Raw genomic sequence first — 16,453 nt, forward strand, 5'->3', positions numbered from 1 at the left:
ATAGGTAGGGGATCCAGAGTCCAGTGTCTTTCAGAATGGTGGAAGACCTACAAACACAGGAAAAGGGCTGCTGCTGCTAAGGGCTATCCCCTTTGTTTTTCTAACCCTAACCCTTACCATAACCTAAACTTACCCTACCCACAGTCAGAACCTTCTCCTACAATTGGACTGTTTTCATGTGGTGATTTGGCCACTTTTCTGTTGTATGCTTCACCCAGTAGAATTGGTTCACTGTATTATTTTTTTCATTTCATTCCAAGATTACAGAGCTGCCTTAATTCTAGCTGCTTAAGATTTAGTCAGTACTTCCTAGGACTGATATAGAATGCAGAATGAGGAAAAACTAGTATCTGTTTAGAGTTAGAAGTTGTTTTCCCTGTTAATACCCTTAAAATAGTAAGTGCATTTCCTCCTTAACTTTAAGCAGATATCCCAGGATAGTTTATTGCATGTGTTTTACCAGTGTCAAATGGGTGGAATAATAATGACCTTATTTAAGTAAGGTCGGTATATTTTCTAATTCACTGAAGGTTGTGGAATAAATAATAGTGAGACTTATACAGAAAATATATAGAGTAAACAAAGAACAAAAAAGTAAATTAAATAAATCTTTGTAACAAACAGTGTTTTGAATTATAATGAAGTCACAAAATATTTTTTGGATCATAAATACCCAATGCATTTTTCTGGAAGAATATTTCCTTATCTGATAGCATGTATGTTGTTTTGTTAATTGTCAGTTAAAAATTTCTTCTGTTTATATTAAGCCAAAGAGAGGAATTTTGTTCCTCTTTTACTGTTCTTTTACTAGCTTTTAATAAGAATACGGTTGTTTAATAAATCAAGAAAATATTTATTCTTCTGAGGTTTAACCTGGGAGTAGGTAGACATTTCTGAAAAGACCTAATAATTCAGAGATACACAATACGTTTCATCCCATTCTAGAAAGGCTGACTGGACAAGTGATAAGTTCTATGCAAGCTGAAATTAGTTGCCTGTTACAGAGTGCAGTAAAGCCAGTGGATGGTACTGGAGACTTCAGTGATTTGCTGCCACAAAGCAGATCATTTAGAGATCTCTCAGTGGATTCAATCTTTCTTTTCACTTTTGTTCTTCTGTTTCCCTTGCCTTTTGCACAATCTCTTTACTTTTGGGTTCAACAGGCTTTTTTCTAGCAAAGACCTCATGAAAGGAAAAACGGAAGTGTAATATTAAAAAGTATTTTTGGTTCTGTTAATAGCATTCATCACTCTTCCAAAAACAATATACCAAGGACTTTCTTGTAGTTCAAGATCATCTTGACCTAAACATTAGGAGGAAGAAGTCAGAAGTAAGCATCACATGGGATTCTAGGGACTTGGGTTTCCTTGTCTCAAAAGACATTACCTGAAACTCATTGAAACTCATTGGTGGGAGTATTTTCATTTCCTTGATGGGCTTTAAACAAAAGCAGTCTAAGTCAACAGGATTATGGAATATAAGCTTTAATAACTCAGTATCTTAAACCACACAGATATAGATCCTTCTTCCAAGATACGAAGGATGCATCAGAAGGAGAAGATTTCTTCAAATTTTTAGAAAATCAGGGCATTATTGTTAAGGATTTTTAAATGTGAGTTTTGAAGTCAGGAAATGCCCTTGAGGAAGCAAATCCTCCAGAGCTTTCAAATCTGGTATCAGTTCATTAGCAAAGAAGATAGATATTTTTATTTAAAATTGGATGCGAACTGGCAGAATAAATCATTCATAGCACCGGAGGACAGTGCAGGTTCAGTGTCAGTTCAGTGTGCACCTTCATCAAACTATAATTAGAATATAAAGTTAGTCCAGGGTACATTTTTTCCTGGAAAACTTAAAGCAGAAAATTAATGCCAAAATGAGGAATATGAAGATTTCCAGAATCATGTAAAACTAGAAGAATTTCCTGACTGTAATGCTCTATTTTCATACCGGAATGTGTACAAAATGTTATTCTTCTGAATTTACATGAACGTGTATCAAAGTGTCTTAATGAAGATTTTATTGCTGTAGGGAGTGAATGTAGCCTGCAGTTTCGTTTGGAGATACATGTATATCCTCGGGTCATTAACAGAAATCTGTTCGCATTGGTAAAAATTATGCTAGTTCATGAGCAGTTACTGTAATAAACTGCATGCAGTTAGAAATCTAAGAAACAACTATGGCTTATTATATGATCCCCTATTCAGATCATTGAAATGATTGTGTATTTTGATCGTATTTACCTATAGTTGAGCAGACATGTCAGTTCTAATCCAGCTTAGATGGACTGATTTGCAAAAATAGAACAGAAATGGCCTGACACATTACAGGAGTTTTTGGAAAGGTGAATCATGGTTGACAATAATAATTGAATCAAAGATTTGAATATCCTTTTTACATTGGTTGGGAATTAATTTAGAAAGGGACTGAATAAATATATTTGTTGAGGAAATGTTTCAAGATACGAAAAATGTCTTATTTGACATTATTTATGCAACATTTATTTATTACATCACTCTATGGAGAAGAAAGCAAAATAAGAAGATAAAAAAATTGTTCAGAAGTGTTCAGAATATTAGAATATTAGAGTTACTGGTGGAAGTGAAAAGAGTAACGCTGGCCAGGAGAGGAGATAATTGGTTTTCCACCAGTGACAATGGTACAGTTCTGTCACATTGAGTTGTTTCTATCACACTACACGGGAAATCATGCAAGGAAAACTTTTAGTTTTAAATGCAACTGAATTGTAACATGTGGTTGTGTCAAACATAATAGGTAGGATACATGTTAGAAAGCTCTGGAGCCACAGCAGGGATCCATTTTATGAACCCGAGAGTTAAAAATAGCTCTGCAGAGAAGGATTTAAAGATTGAACGTCATCCTTCTGAGTTCATTCTGATTTGGAGAGTATTACAGATAGATTTGGGCTCTGACGAGCTTGTGTATGAGATTAAGGCTTTAAACCTCGCTCGCTTTCTCTCTCTCTCTCTCAGAAAAAGTAGTTAAGGCAGAGTAACTATTTAATAGCATTCTGTCTGCAGTGCTCTATGCCAGATTCTCACAAAATGTTTCCCATGTGATCTTCAGTTTTCTTGCAGATGGGCTGTCATAAAAAGGGGGCTCTCGTGTATGTAGCATTTTGTAAATATACATCAAAGAAAAAAGTATAATGGACATTACATTGCAGACTGAAGGTTTTCCTGTTTTCTGGAAAGATGTCCACAGCATAATAATTTGTTAATGAATTCTTAGAGAATTGGAGTTAATATTTTTGAAATTGCTAAGTGGATAAAAATATATAGCTGGGCAACCATCATGATATATTTTACCTTCTAAATAGAACTTCTCTTTCATTAATTGCTTCGTTTTGTACAACATGAAGTAAAGGAGCCCTAACCAAAATATCTTTTCAGTTCATTTACAATACATGTGAAATAAAGTCTCAGTGCAAAGACAAGGTTGTAGAGTGTTCTTCCAAAAGAATACTGCTTCCCTTGTTAAAGATCATCCTTGACAACTGGGTCAAAGTGACATATTTATGAATTAGCCACACAAACTGTCCTGTTCCTCCATAATAGCACGACATTTTGCCTGAGAGAAGAGGTTTAAAGAAGTTTAGTGTATTCCTGAAGATCTCTAAGTACATATTGCCTCGTGATAATGCTGCAAATTGGTTTTCAGCTTTGTAGGTTGAATGACAGCTATGTGAAGTCAGTTTGGCGATTCTTCAAGTGAGGACTCTGTTTGAAAAAAGAAAAAAAAAAAATCCAGTGCTTACTACTACAAGATCCTCAAGATCCAAAAATGCAAATAAGAAAGTAATAAACAGAATAATCAAGCTCATCCCTTGAAAGATTCATCCTTCATCTTCTTGAAAGACTGTAAGCTATTTTTAGACACTAAGTCTTGAGAGGCCTTTCTGCCTTGTAGAATACAAGCATCTCCTGAAGACATAAAATTACTTTCATCATACAAAGGATAATAATGCCTTAGTGAAAGAACTATAGCACTTAGTACGCCATATGGTGCAAATCATGCTAAAAAGAATTGAGAAAGCATTTTCTTCTTTTCTGTTACAAAATTAGAAAAGAAATACACTTGGTACTGGTAATGGCCAAAATCTGATTAACCCTGGAACATACTTATCTCTTCATAAAAGAGCAGGCAATCGGCATTTTGAAATGTGCACTAGCATAATGCAGCTTTCAAGTATTTTGACTGCTAATTTCCTCACTCTGCCTCTGAAATTTCTATCCAAAAATACAACCTTGCTGTTGTTGATATAATCCCAGTCATCAGTATCCATTAAATGCTATGAAGCCTGCTTCTCTGCTCAGCAGGAACTCAAGCAGTGCACCTTGAACTATTTTTTCCCATCATGTTCCTTTAATCTGTTGTCAGCCTGGGATCTGACACATGGCAATCATGCTGAAGTTCACTAAAATGATCTCCAAATTAATATAGCTTCCAAAAATCCCACTTACCTTACTGATACTGATCTTGCTAGTCACTATACATTTGATTATGAAGATCCTACAGGCAGAAGTTTAGTTGCCCAGTTTTTGTATTCATTTTCCTTGCACGCTGACTATCTATAAAAAGAAGGCAATGGAGACTGCTGGTGATCAGCATCCATTAGTGCTCGTTCTCTTGATATTTAAGTTGCTTTTGATTTTTGGACCACAGACAAAGTCCCACATCTCGGGCATTAAAAGCTAAAATATGGAATCTATCCATTTTTTCAGTTTAGGTGTTTTTTAACTAAGTTATGGTCAGTTGCCAAAACCATTCCGTATTCAGCAAAGTGTTAGTTGTCCCCTCCCATTCTTTTGACAGTGTGGGTGGAACAAAGTTAGAAGGTAGAGTAGCATGTCTTTGCAAATAACAATCTGCTATTTTGAGAAGAGCTAATATTGTTAAGTATTTATATTTCTTTTATTTATTTGTTGCAGCCCTGGTGTGTTTGTTTATTACAACAGAATTAATGCTGTATACATTATTACTATTTTGCTCTTGAAATTAAAGATGCAACAGTGCTATAATTTTGTACAGATAGTTGGCTGTAGTTCATCAGGAGAGCTCTGAAAAAGTTGACATGTAATTGTGGGCTGTCCCCCACACCTTTTTGCTTTATGTCTGTACATCAAAATCCAGATTTAATTGTAAGATGGGTCGGCATACCCTGGCTAACTGATTGTTGTTAATTAGGCTAGTGATATTAAAGTTGCATTTGCAGAGGCTGAATATCAAAATATGAGTCTTCCGTTGACCCCAAGGATATTGCCTGATTGCTAGCATTTGCTGAAACTCATTCTGTCTTTTTATGTTTTTAGTATCAGAAATAGAAAATTATTTCCTGCAAGATCATCTTTGTGGGGACAATTCTGCACTGGGAGGATAGCATACTTTTAATATTCTTTCAGCTAATAAACTAGAACTGTACCTTTTCTTCCTTACTGGAAGAGCTGCTTGGGAAGGAGCAGCATAATGGATAACTAGAGAGATAACTCTTTGTATTCATTGTTCTGGCAAGGCCATAAATATTTCAGTGAATTACTGAAATCAGAAATAGAAGAGACCTATTAAATTATATAATGTATATCCTGAATGCATCTGTACAGCTCCCCTTTTTGATAGTTTTTGACTAGCAAAAGAATTAAATCTTAAAATCAGTGCTGTATGCTTTAAAGATAAAGAGGTTGTGTTTGTTTGAAAATTAAACATTTTCTGAGACAGTACTTCCATTAGAAAATATTAATTTGGTGAAATTAAAATCTGTTTCCTTTGAAACTTTCAACAACAACTGAAGAGGTGAGTTTTCCCAAAAGAGAGCTTATCAACTGTTTTATCCAGTGGAAAATTTCAGAGTTTTGCTAGTCCCTGAAGGTTGAAGATTTTTTTTCCTCAGAACAAAAATACTTAATGGGAGGGTAATTTCATTTTTTTAGGAAGTAATAATATAAAGTTATTAAATGAACTTCTTACTGTTGAATCTTTTCTAAGTTGACATTTTGAAAAAAAGAAGATAAATTCCAGAATCACCATCAGTTACCAAAACCGGTAATCTTAATATATGACCTGGTCATCAGTGGCTCCATTTACTTGCAGAATCATGCTGAATTTTGAGCTCATGGGGACTGCTGTCTTTTGCCACAGAATATTGGCACTGTATTCCTCATGTAGCATCATGGCATTATACCAAACATTGTCGACTTCTCAAGAACGATGCTCCAAAATTGATTTTTTTTCTATACACAAGAGCAGGACTTAGGTGTGCCTGTAGCATGTCTTCCTGGTCTCCACTGAGTTCTGAAGGCAACATGAGACATAAAACCTCTTCCTTATGTAGTTGAAGCATCTCCCAGTTTGTCTTGGATTTGGAATTTAGTTGCTTTCTTGTTTGCTCAGTCTCATCTTGTAAAGGCAACATAGGTCACGACAAGAGCCAGACAGGAGCTTCATGCTGGTGCTGAATGCATCACTTGATCTAGTCTCTGCGGGGCAGTGGTTTTCTGGTTTCCAGCTCTGCTGGGCAGAACCCTTTGTAGGAGCTAGGGTCAGTTGTCTTCCAGTTCAACATGTGCTCGGGATCGTAGGTCCCAGCTATCAACCACACACTGTGAGTGAGTGACACTATGCAGAAACAGTGGCTACTACACAAACTGATAGTTTGTCCAAAAATTAAAGTAGCAAGAAATTTCAATATTATTTTTGATTAAATTGCAGAGTACCCACATTTCTTTACTGATCTGAAAACTTTGCTAGTGCAACACAGGAATATAGTTTGGGAATTGAAATAAAACTTAGTAATTTTCCTTTTACATCTTCAGTGGTGTAAACTGAGAATAACCCTTGACTTAATTTTAATTGTTCCAATACATAACATCAAATACACGAGATGAGCTTTTGCCCTGTAATATAGACATTGCTGAATTTTTGCCCCGTTCTGAAAATGAGAATGTTTCATAAAAAGATTGATAGCTTATCACCAACTCTTTAGACACACTGCAAATCAGATCACAGTGAGAAGCCCAAAGGTGAACAACTTATGTCCTTTCAGAAAAATTAAAATTCAAAGTTGCATAACAGGCAGAATGGTTTCTGTAGTCCCTAGGAAAAGAATCCAAGCATATTTAATACAATTTTACAAGGACACCATCTAGAATTTAAAAGCTTATTCTACATAACTGTTTACTGCAGAAAGACTTTGAATTTTCTGCAAATCATTTAAATTTCCAATCTTGCCTGCATGGTAAATAAGAATGAAGAGTTGTAATTTTGACAGTGTTCAAGAACTGTTCGAAAAGGAAAATCTGTCCAAGATTTTTAAAATGTTTCATTCCAACAGAAAGGAAGCGTTCCACTTGAGAAATATAATAATGTATAATTCTTAAAATATTTCCAATTTAAATTAAATTAAAATGAGTGTGCTTGGATATTAAATTAAAAATGGAGCACTGTGAGACAAGTCCATTCTTGAATCTGTGAATCTAACGTGATCTACTTTATTTCCATCATTTTGTACACCTTGATTAAAATTATTATTTCCATTTTAAGGAGGAATTTGAGCCATGAAGCAGCTGACTTGCTCATTCATGGTGAGGTGGTGGTGGGGAGGCAAGGATTTAACAGAAGTCTTCTGAATTAAATATTTTTTTTTCTGACTAGGTGTCATATCTCTAGGAAATCCTGAAAGCAGCTTTTTTTTTCTTCCTGGATAGTAACCTACTGCTACTAGACTCTATTACAATATAGGTAATATTCTTCTACATTCTTAGATAACTGTCAAGTTTGTTAGTGATTTATAAAAATACTTTGTTTCTGTTTTACCATCACTCTCCGTTATATTTATGCAGTGCATTTTCACTGAACAAAAATGTCAGTTGGTGCCTTGACTGTGGAACAGTGTCAAGTAGCGCCTTTACACTGGCTTACCCTCTTAAAGGTTTCATTAGAAAAGGAAAATGACTAATGAGGAAGCATCAACTTAATAGAGACAGCTAGCATAGGCTCCGTTAAAGTTTTCTGAAAAAAGTTTTATTGGTTTTGGTTTCTTGCCTTTTTTTGTTGTAGTTGCTATATTTTGGTACTATATGTTTGATGTTATATTTCAGTGCTGTGTACTTGATCCAAAATAAATTTTTAATGCATGGTTATCCACATATTTCAAAGTAATTTAGAATTATAGCTGTGGTTTCCAAGCTGTAGTTTGTCAACAGCCACTGAACCACAAAACTCTTGTAACTGATTTACAGCTTGTCTACAGAAACTTAGCATTTTTACATTCTTTTCAATTACAAGATTCATTATGATAATCTATGAGAATTTTTGAGGGTGGGTAGTGATGACTGACTGAAAACAATTTGAGACCACTGAGCTATAGCATCATGACTGCTGAAATAGCAGTATTTAAGTGCATACCTGTACTTAAAAGCAGTACCTGTAATGTTACATAAATAAGGCCTGTGAAGCCAAATCAAGGTTGAATAGTTTATTAGAAAGGTCGTAGACAGCAAAAAAACTTCCACGGTTTCACCTTTGGCTGTGGTTTTGTTGTTGTTTTGGTTTGGTTTTAGTATTATTATTGGGGTGTGAGTTCAGGTGCTATCTGACAAGCCTAAAAAACCCCATATTATAAAGCCTGTTTCTTTGGCCAGGATTGGTTTCGTTTTACAATAAATACTTGGAAGGAGACAAGTGAAGAGTTGTTCAGTACATAATATAATTAAAATGTATTACTCCTGTGAACATAAGACATAAAAATGCCTTGCAAATGGGAAGCAGAAGAAATGTCTGCGTGTAATGTAAATTATGCAAAAGTTTAGAAAACTAGCACTCAGCTAGTACTTTCCCACCAAGGAATCAGAAAAGATTCAGCTAGAAAGGACCTCCAGCAATTGGGTAGTGCATCCACCTGCCTCCAGCAACATGAATTATATCTATATTAATCCAAACATGTATTTGTCTAGCATATTCCACAGCTTCTGTAGGCTATTCCATTCTTTAATTATCTTTGCCATTAGAAAGCTTTTCCTTTGGCCTAAATCCTCCTCACCCTCCTCGTTGCAGTTTAAGCCCATTACTACTTGTCTTCATCCCTATAGTTATTGGAAACACCCTACTACTTTCCTGTTTGTGGCAGCTTTTAACATATTTGAAGACCATATCGTGTCTCCACTCCGTTTTCCATTCCCCCAGATAAACTGATACCAGTTTGCTCATTTTTTTTCCGTACAGAGCATGTCTTCTAGCCATTTCATCACCCTTGTATTTCTCTGAGTTCTCTCCAATTCGTCAAAATTGTATTGAGTTCTGTAGTTGAGATCTTCCTGTGGGAGACAAAAATGGAACAATAAGTTTGTTCGCTTTAATATATAGCACACCAGCTCTTATGTCCCCAAATGGTGTTCCCTTTCTCTGATAGCTTCATGTTAGCAATTCGTATTAAGTTTGGGCTTTCCTGTACTTCAGAGCCTTTTCTGCTGAACGAAAGGCTAGCTAGACAGACCCCTCTTGCTTTTGTGCAGCTGATTGATTATTTGCTCCTGGAGTAGTACTTTACTTTTGTCTTTATTGAATTGCACCCTATTTATTTCAAATATTTGATCCAGTTAGTCAAGCTCTTACAAAATTATAATCCTGTTTTTCAATGACATTTCAAAGAAATGTCCATTTACAGGTGGGTTTTAAATCCTGAATTACCCCTGAACTTTCCTTACTTGGACTAAAACTACATTTTGTTGAATGTGAGTGAGGAATGACATTGTTTTCACCTAACTGGTCTTACTTGTGGATAGTGTTGCAGGACCTAGAAATTAGACCCCACTTGTTTAATTTGATGTCTGAGAATCAGAACATTACAGTAATTGTGTACAAGTAGAGAAGCTATATAAAAGGTGACACTAATAAAGACAGAATAATTTTATAACCTGATCAAATAAAAAAAAATATTTAAAGTATCAATGATGAACAAGTTGCTACTTAATTTATTGGTGATTGAACATGTATGTTATTCCAAATGTTTCACAGCAAGGAAAAAGACAATTCAATGTCTAAAGCCTGAATTTAAGACAGTTCTTTAATGTGACCTAGATTTCAGAACTCTGTTGTTGCTGCTAGGAAAGCAATTTATTCTCTCTCCATTCACTTCCCTTTAATGAGAAAAGATGAGTCAGCTTTTGAATAGGCACTGTCTGTACTGACTTTCAAATCAAAACATTTTAATAATGAAAAACAAGTAAGTGATATTATTATACCTTAAAATGCAGATGAGCTAACAAGATTATTGCAGTCTCGTTAGTTTAATTTCCAGTATCTCTGAAGGAAGACTTCATTAAAGAGCAAACCTTTAGAAGTCTATGGACTCGTTTAGTTCACACTGTGTCCCCACTATGAAAAAATTAATTGACTTTGTGCCTCTTCCCATACAAGTTGTTCTTGCTCTTGGTAACTACAGAGACTGAAGTCAAAACTCTCCAGAACCAACAATTTTACTGCATAGTAAATGCTTCCTAAATTGTCCCTCTATTAATTTCTGTTGACATAATGCTTAGAATTTTGGTATATTAATCCTTAATTATAGTATGAAGTTTTGACATAAGAGGGGAGGAAAAAAGCTTCCAAATTTTATAGCATGGAGATGCAAATTGCTCACAGAGGAAACACACAGATGAGACAGGAATTGAACCTTGAGGTCTCAATCCCGAATCAGTGTCTCAAACTCAAGGCTGCCCTCCCTGTTTTGATTTGCAAGCACAGTTCAGACATAGTCAGCTGGTTACGAGGAGAGGTGGGTAACCCGGTGTCTCTCTGTGGATATGTGTGTCTGCACATCAGCCACAGAGCAACTGTCTCATTATTTCAGGTACCAAAAAATAAAGTAACCATTACAGTATGGAGCTGAACCAAAGGAGCTGTGCATACTTTTGTGCAGTTAATGCTGAGTTAATTTTCTGTGGCTACACAGCTATGAGAGAGCTGGATTAAAGCTGGCGGGGGGTGGGGGGGGTGATCAGACCTTTGTTTCGAATGTCAATGTATGCTAAAGCTATCAGTGCTCATCTTGTCTAAAAGGTTTGGTATGCTTTTCTGTCAGTTCCTTCAGTTGTCACATTTTTTCACTTTTTTTCAGTAGGTAGGAGTGAGAAGCTGAGGGCTAGCAGAGTTACTTAGACATATATGGTGCACAAATGTGATAATTTAAATGGAAAGAAGTACAGAGAAAGTTGATTGCCAAGAATGATATAGGAAGCTTTTTAAAAGTATATTTTAAGGAGAATTTGCAAGAGGAAAACATAATTGCTTGGTGCTTATGAAGGAGACCTAAATGATGTTTAAAATATGCATAAGCCTCATACTAGATCTACTACCTCATGCCATAAAGCATATGGATCGTTAACTGGCAGTTAAGGATGGAGGTTTTGCCTTGCATTGGTGATTGCTACAGGTATTACGTTAGAATCCTTTACAGCTAAGGTAAAATAAAGTATGCTAATTTAGGCACACGGCGGATTTTTTTTTCCCCCTTCAGATTTATAATAAAAAAGGAAAGGTATCTATCCTAGTTTCTAAGAACTTTTGACACTATTTTTAAAATATGCTGACTTTAAAGTCATGTCTTTCTGTAAATAAAACCCTTCTTTTATTTACACGTAGCTACAGTAACAGGCTAAAAGGATATCTTGCATTAATGTATTTTTACAATTCTTGCTTCAAAAGGAAAAAGTATTACCTTGGTCTGTACTTACTGAGAAATGAGCTCAGCAGAGCGTAGTTCTGTGTCTTTCAATTGTAGGTGGTTCATGCCAGCCCCCTGTGCAGTTTAATTTCATCATCACTGAAAAAAAGTAAGATATTACTTAGCAAGAAAGGCATATCATGTAATACTATTGCTTTTTAGATCTCAGACAATTTCTGCTCAATTCTAATTTTAGACAGTCATTTTAATTCGTTACCAATGAATGCTTTCTAATTAAGCTTATATTTAACAATCACATGCGTCAGTGAGTAATGTGAGATGACAGTGATGGAAGTGGGTGGATAGCACAATAGATGGTGACAAGAGAAGTTGATCCAGTAAGAAAGGAGGAGATGGATGAATTCCGGAACAGAGTAATCAGGGGAGCAAGAGAGTAGGGAAACTGAGGAGAAAAGAAATGGTTTAGAGCTGGGCCATACAGTGAAGTATTCTAGGCTATTCCTAATTACCTAGTCCTGGTGGTGAATGCCCTGTGTGCAGAGGCTTTTATTTCTGGAATAAGAATGTGTTATTCCAGATTCTTTTTAATCAGCTGAAGGTGGATTGTGCCAATTCAGAACAAGAATGTTCTCAAGAGAGTACTTACTTCTATGAATTTAACTTTTTTTTTTAGCCTACGTGGCATTTGTGTAGAATTCCCCAGTTATGGGCCATTTCTCTAATTTTATAAAAAATAATGTGTTTCCTGACTTTTCTTCAGCAGTTTAAGATTTGTAGGTATAAACAAAATGAATTTCAAATTAACTTATGCAAATATCCCTCAAAAATTACTTGTAGTGTATTCAATCAGCAAGGGAAATAATAATGTGTTCTTGACCAGTCACAAATAGACAGCATCATGTTAATAGTCAATATTGGAAGACTGTAGAAAAAAGCCTGCAATTAATTCATAGAAAGGAATTTTATTTTTTTTAAAAGCTGGATAAGACTGAAAAAAAATGTAATGGGAAGCATGCTTACCATTTTTAAGACCTTATCAGGGAGCACTAATACCTATCTGATCTTAGAGTGCTGTATTTCTCTTGCTGTGTCACTAATTGAGACTCTGTTATTGCAGCCTTTAACATTAAAATAAAACATCTTTTTGTTGGCAAACTAAAGCAGATGGGAGCCACTAGAGGATAAGGAGCACTGGTATGATTTTTTTTTTTTTTTTTTCTTTGCAGCCTTCTCTGTGAAAGAGGTAGATTTCTGCATTCTGCAGTTTTCTGATTTTCTGTATTGCCTCCACCTTATCCACAGATTCTTCAACCACAATAAACAAAAGAATTTGGGGAGATTGGTCACTGCTTTCTTACGTATTTTTCACTGGACGGCCGGTAGCGTTTTAGTAAGAAGCAGTGTAGGTGAAAAATACAAAAATAATTGTCAGATAATCAGTGTCCTAAATGCATTTTTAAAAGACAATAATATGAGCCAGTAGGTTATGCAAACTTTTTGTATTTGGTCAGAATGAGCTAGTCTTAAACTCCTCTCTGCTTTCATTATCCCTTACCTTTGAGGGCTTACGCTTTCCTGACCTAATGACTAAATAAACGTATTACATTCATGGCTAAAATAGCTATAGTGTTGAAGGACATACTGCTTAATGGTATCTTGGCTTTCTCAAAATTGATTGTTGAACTTCTGACTATCAAAGCTGTGGTATGTGAAAAGGCATTGTAAGCCAAATGTGATACATATTGTTTGTATTATAAGCATATTGAAATGATAAGCTTGTTTTTCTCAATGTAAGTTGCTAAAGAATTCCTTTTTTCTGAAAGGTGATTACATTACAAAAATAATAATCACTAGTAGTACTTTGAATTCCTTTCACATCAGCATATCAAGGAATGCAGTCTTTCTTCAGCTTTTTGTATGCTAAAAGTTGTTCCCAGTTTCACATCAGTAGCTGGTGCAGATGCTCAGATTCTAGCCTGTGACAGTAGGTAACGGCATGAATCTTCTGTTTTACCTCTGGGCTAAAAGGAGGACTTATCCAAAAGTCGATGGGTTTTTTTTGTTGGTTGCTAGTGGCTTATTTACCTTCCCTGTTCTCACAAAAGTCTGTGTCTTTCCCAGTGTACCTTAGAAGAACAGCTTCTATTTGCTGAAGCAGACTGTTCAGTACTGAATTGGCTGTACTCTTTCTATTCCCTTTAAAAGTCAGAATGTTCTATAGTAACGTTATTGTGAAGTATGTACTGCAAGCTCTGGTGACTTCTGCCATTTCTGTATAATAGGTTGTACACATTTGATTGCCATCAACTAAGCAGAAGAAAGTATTTTATTGCCCTTGTTAAGCCTGTTGTGCTTATTTTGTACTTTCACTACTAACCTCCTGCATGGATAAAAATGAGCATCGGCTAGACTGTTTGCTTCTCATTTTAATAACGGTCCAAATTGCTTGGATCCTACAGTACCTAAAACTTTATTTGAAAGGAGAATATTAGTCTTTATTTGAAGAATATGTAGGTTTGGGTTTTTTTGTTGTATTTCCAATATTCAGCTTCTGAAAAGGTACGTTTTTAAAGTAATGTTTCAGGAAGGCAATTCTTGAAGACACATAGCAGCAACCTCATTGCTCAGATGACTATAGCTCTCACTCATTTCTGAAGAACTTAAGTCCACACGCTGGGCAGAGTTTGTTCTAAATTTGGATTTCCTTATTTGTTAGGTAGGAGAGCAATATGTCTACAGTAATGTCTGATCACATTTACTGACTGAGGTAATTCATATTTCCTTAAATTAGTCAGTTGACGGGTCATTGTTCATATATTACAATTTCTGTTGTATCCATACTGTTTCTAATTAACTGTACCAAGTTATTCACAGACAAGTATTAGAAGAAAGACATTTGTAACAGTTTGTAATTTCAAAATTACCATAAAGATCTTAAAGTTGATTATATAATCCTTTAGCATGAGAAGCGAACTATTTTATAACTCTCATTCTAAACTGTAACTTGATGTGTAATTGTTTTAATAAGAGATTAATGAGTTTGAACATAGATGGGTCAGTTATTAATCATATGATTAATAGGAAATGGGAAAACACAAGGTCATCTTTCACCATGCCCTGAATACCCAAAGTAAGAAAAATATTTTTCCTGAAGCATGGTTTCTAGGAACAAGACTGAAAGGAGACAAGCCGATCTGCCAACCATGCTCTAAATTAGCATACATTTCAGTTGCTAGTATTTCCCAGATGTCTCCACTTGAAAACTACTTACTCCATCTTTGTTTTATTAAATTACCAACAACAAAAGAAAAAGAACAATTTCTTTAAAATGGAATTTGATATGTGAAAGAAAGGAATGGAATGTCCCCTTAGCAGAGTATTATTCATAAAATGAAACACATTTGTTTGTGGGAAGAGCACTTGAAATGGGCTAAAGAATAGTGGCACACAAGCAAATGCCAGAAGTGCCTACTCACTTCTGAAAGCTGCTTTTCTGAACCTGAGTTCTTAATTCACAAATAAGCAGTACAATACAGTATATATTATTGACAGCCTCAAAAAACAAAGGGCCATTTTATGCCTGCACCCCATTGAACACCCTCAACAAACAAGGCTGGCTATTTCTCCACAAATTTTTGCTTTAGCTGTGTCAAATTGCATAACTTGCAGAAGAGTGAGTGGTCTTGCATCATATGATACGTCTAGTCTCATATCTGGGATATTCCCATATTCCAGTAGCACTCAGGAGTCCAAGACCACATAACTGAGAAGCAGCAACTCAGATCTTCAGCTTTCCATCCTCTTTACATTGCCGAGATAGCTCAAAGAGAAGAGCCAAAGGCATTTGGGTACTTAACTAACCAATTTTGCGTTATTATTGAGGACACATGAAGAAGGTTTAAGTGTTGGTAAGAGCTGAATTGGTGGATATTGAAAAGAGACCAGAATTCAAAACCTCATTTACCAAGTGACGGAGAAAACTGTTTATCGTGTTCTTTAGGAAATCTTGTAAATCAGAAATACTTATAGAAGGTAATTCCTATTTCTTAAAAGACTTCATCATTTTTGAGAATCTAATATTAAATATAAATAAATTACAAGGAGGTAAATAAAGGGTAGTTCTGAGCTCGCTCATCCTTTCTTACTTAAAAAAATATGTTTAACTGAAAAAGTCAAGCTAGGTAAAAGGATATGTAAAAAAGACATCCTTATTTCTGTTGTTGGTCAAAGAATGTGTTCAATGTGATACTGAATACTTGTACTATGTGGCTTTTGAATTCCAGCTGATATTACATCCCTTAAGCTTGATACTTTATATTAATTCCAGATGAGGTGGTTTAATGACAGCCATGAGATTGTTTAGCCCTAACAGGAAACGCATTGTAGCCAGACATCCTTTTTATGGTGGATGACAAAGCTGTGAACGCTGCTGGAAATAAGCTTATGCTTCACAAAAGAGTTTTTGGGGTGAGATTACCACCTCTGGTAGGCAGCTATCCCTAAGCAGTGTTTCCAAATTCATCAGTAATGTTTGTATGACTGTTTATAATGGAAGCAGGGTTTTAAAGTCTGGCCTGAAGGCCAAAATAAGGCACTTAAGGACATACTTATCTTGAAGCATCTAAATAGTCCCATCTTGAAGCATCTAAATAGTCCCACTTCAGCCAGATCTAGATCGAATCCTAGTGAACAGTAAATTTTTGAATAATTCTTACTACAGTCTCTAAATCTCTCGTTTCCTTTGAGCAATTTTGT

The 16,453-nt window shown here is 35.4% G+C and overlaps 1 protein-coding gene across 14 annotated transcripts in view; it reads left to right on the top strand.

Annotated features, from left to right (window-relative positions):
• STXBP4 (syntaxin binding protein 4) overlaps positions 1–16,453 on the top strand; it is a 76,514-nt gene that overhangs the window by 37,374 nt on the left and 22,687 nt on the right. The window contains exon 20 of one of the 14 annotated variants that reach the window (XR_005932368.1): positions 7,669–7,751. The exons of the other annotated variants lie outside the window; for them this stretch is intronic. The gene's annotated coding sequence lies outside the window, so the exon portion shown is untranslated. The remainder of the gene's footprint in view (positions 1–7,668; positions 7,752–16,453) is intronic. 14 annotated transcript variants of the gene reach the window in all.

Source organism: Aquila chrysaetos, chromosome 5, assembly GCF_900496995.4.
Source record: "Aquila chrysaetos chrysaetos chromosome 5, bAquChr1.4, whole genome shotgun sequence".
In the NCBI taxonomy this organism is placed as follows: Eukaryota; Metazoa; Chordata; class Aves; order Accipitriformes; family Accipitridae; genus Aquila; species Aquila chrysaetos.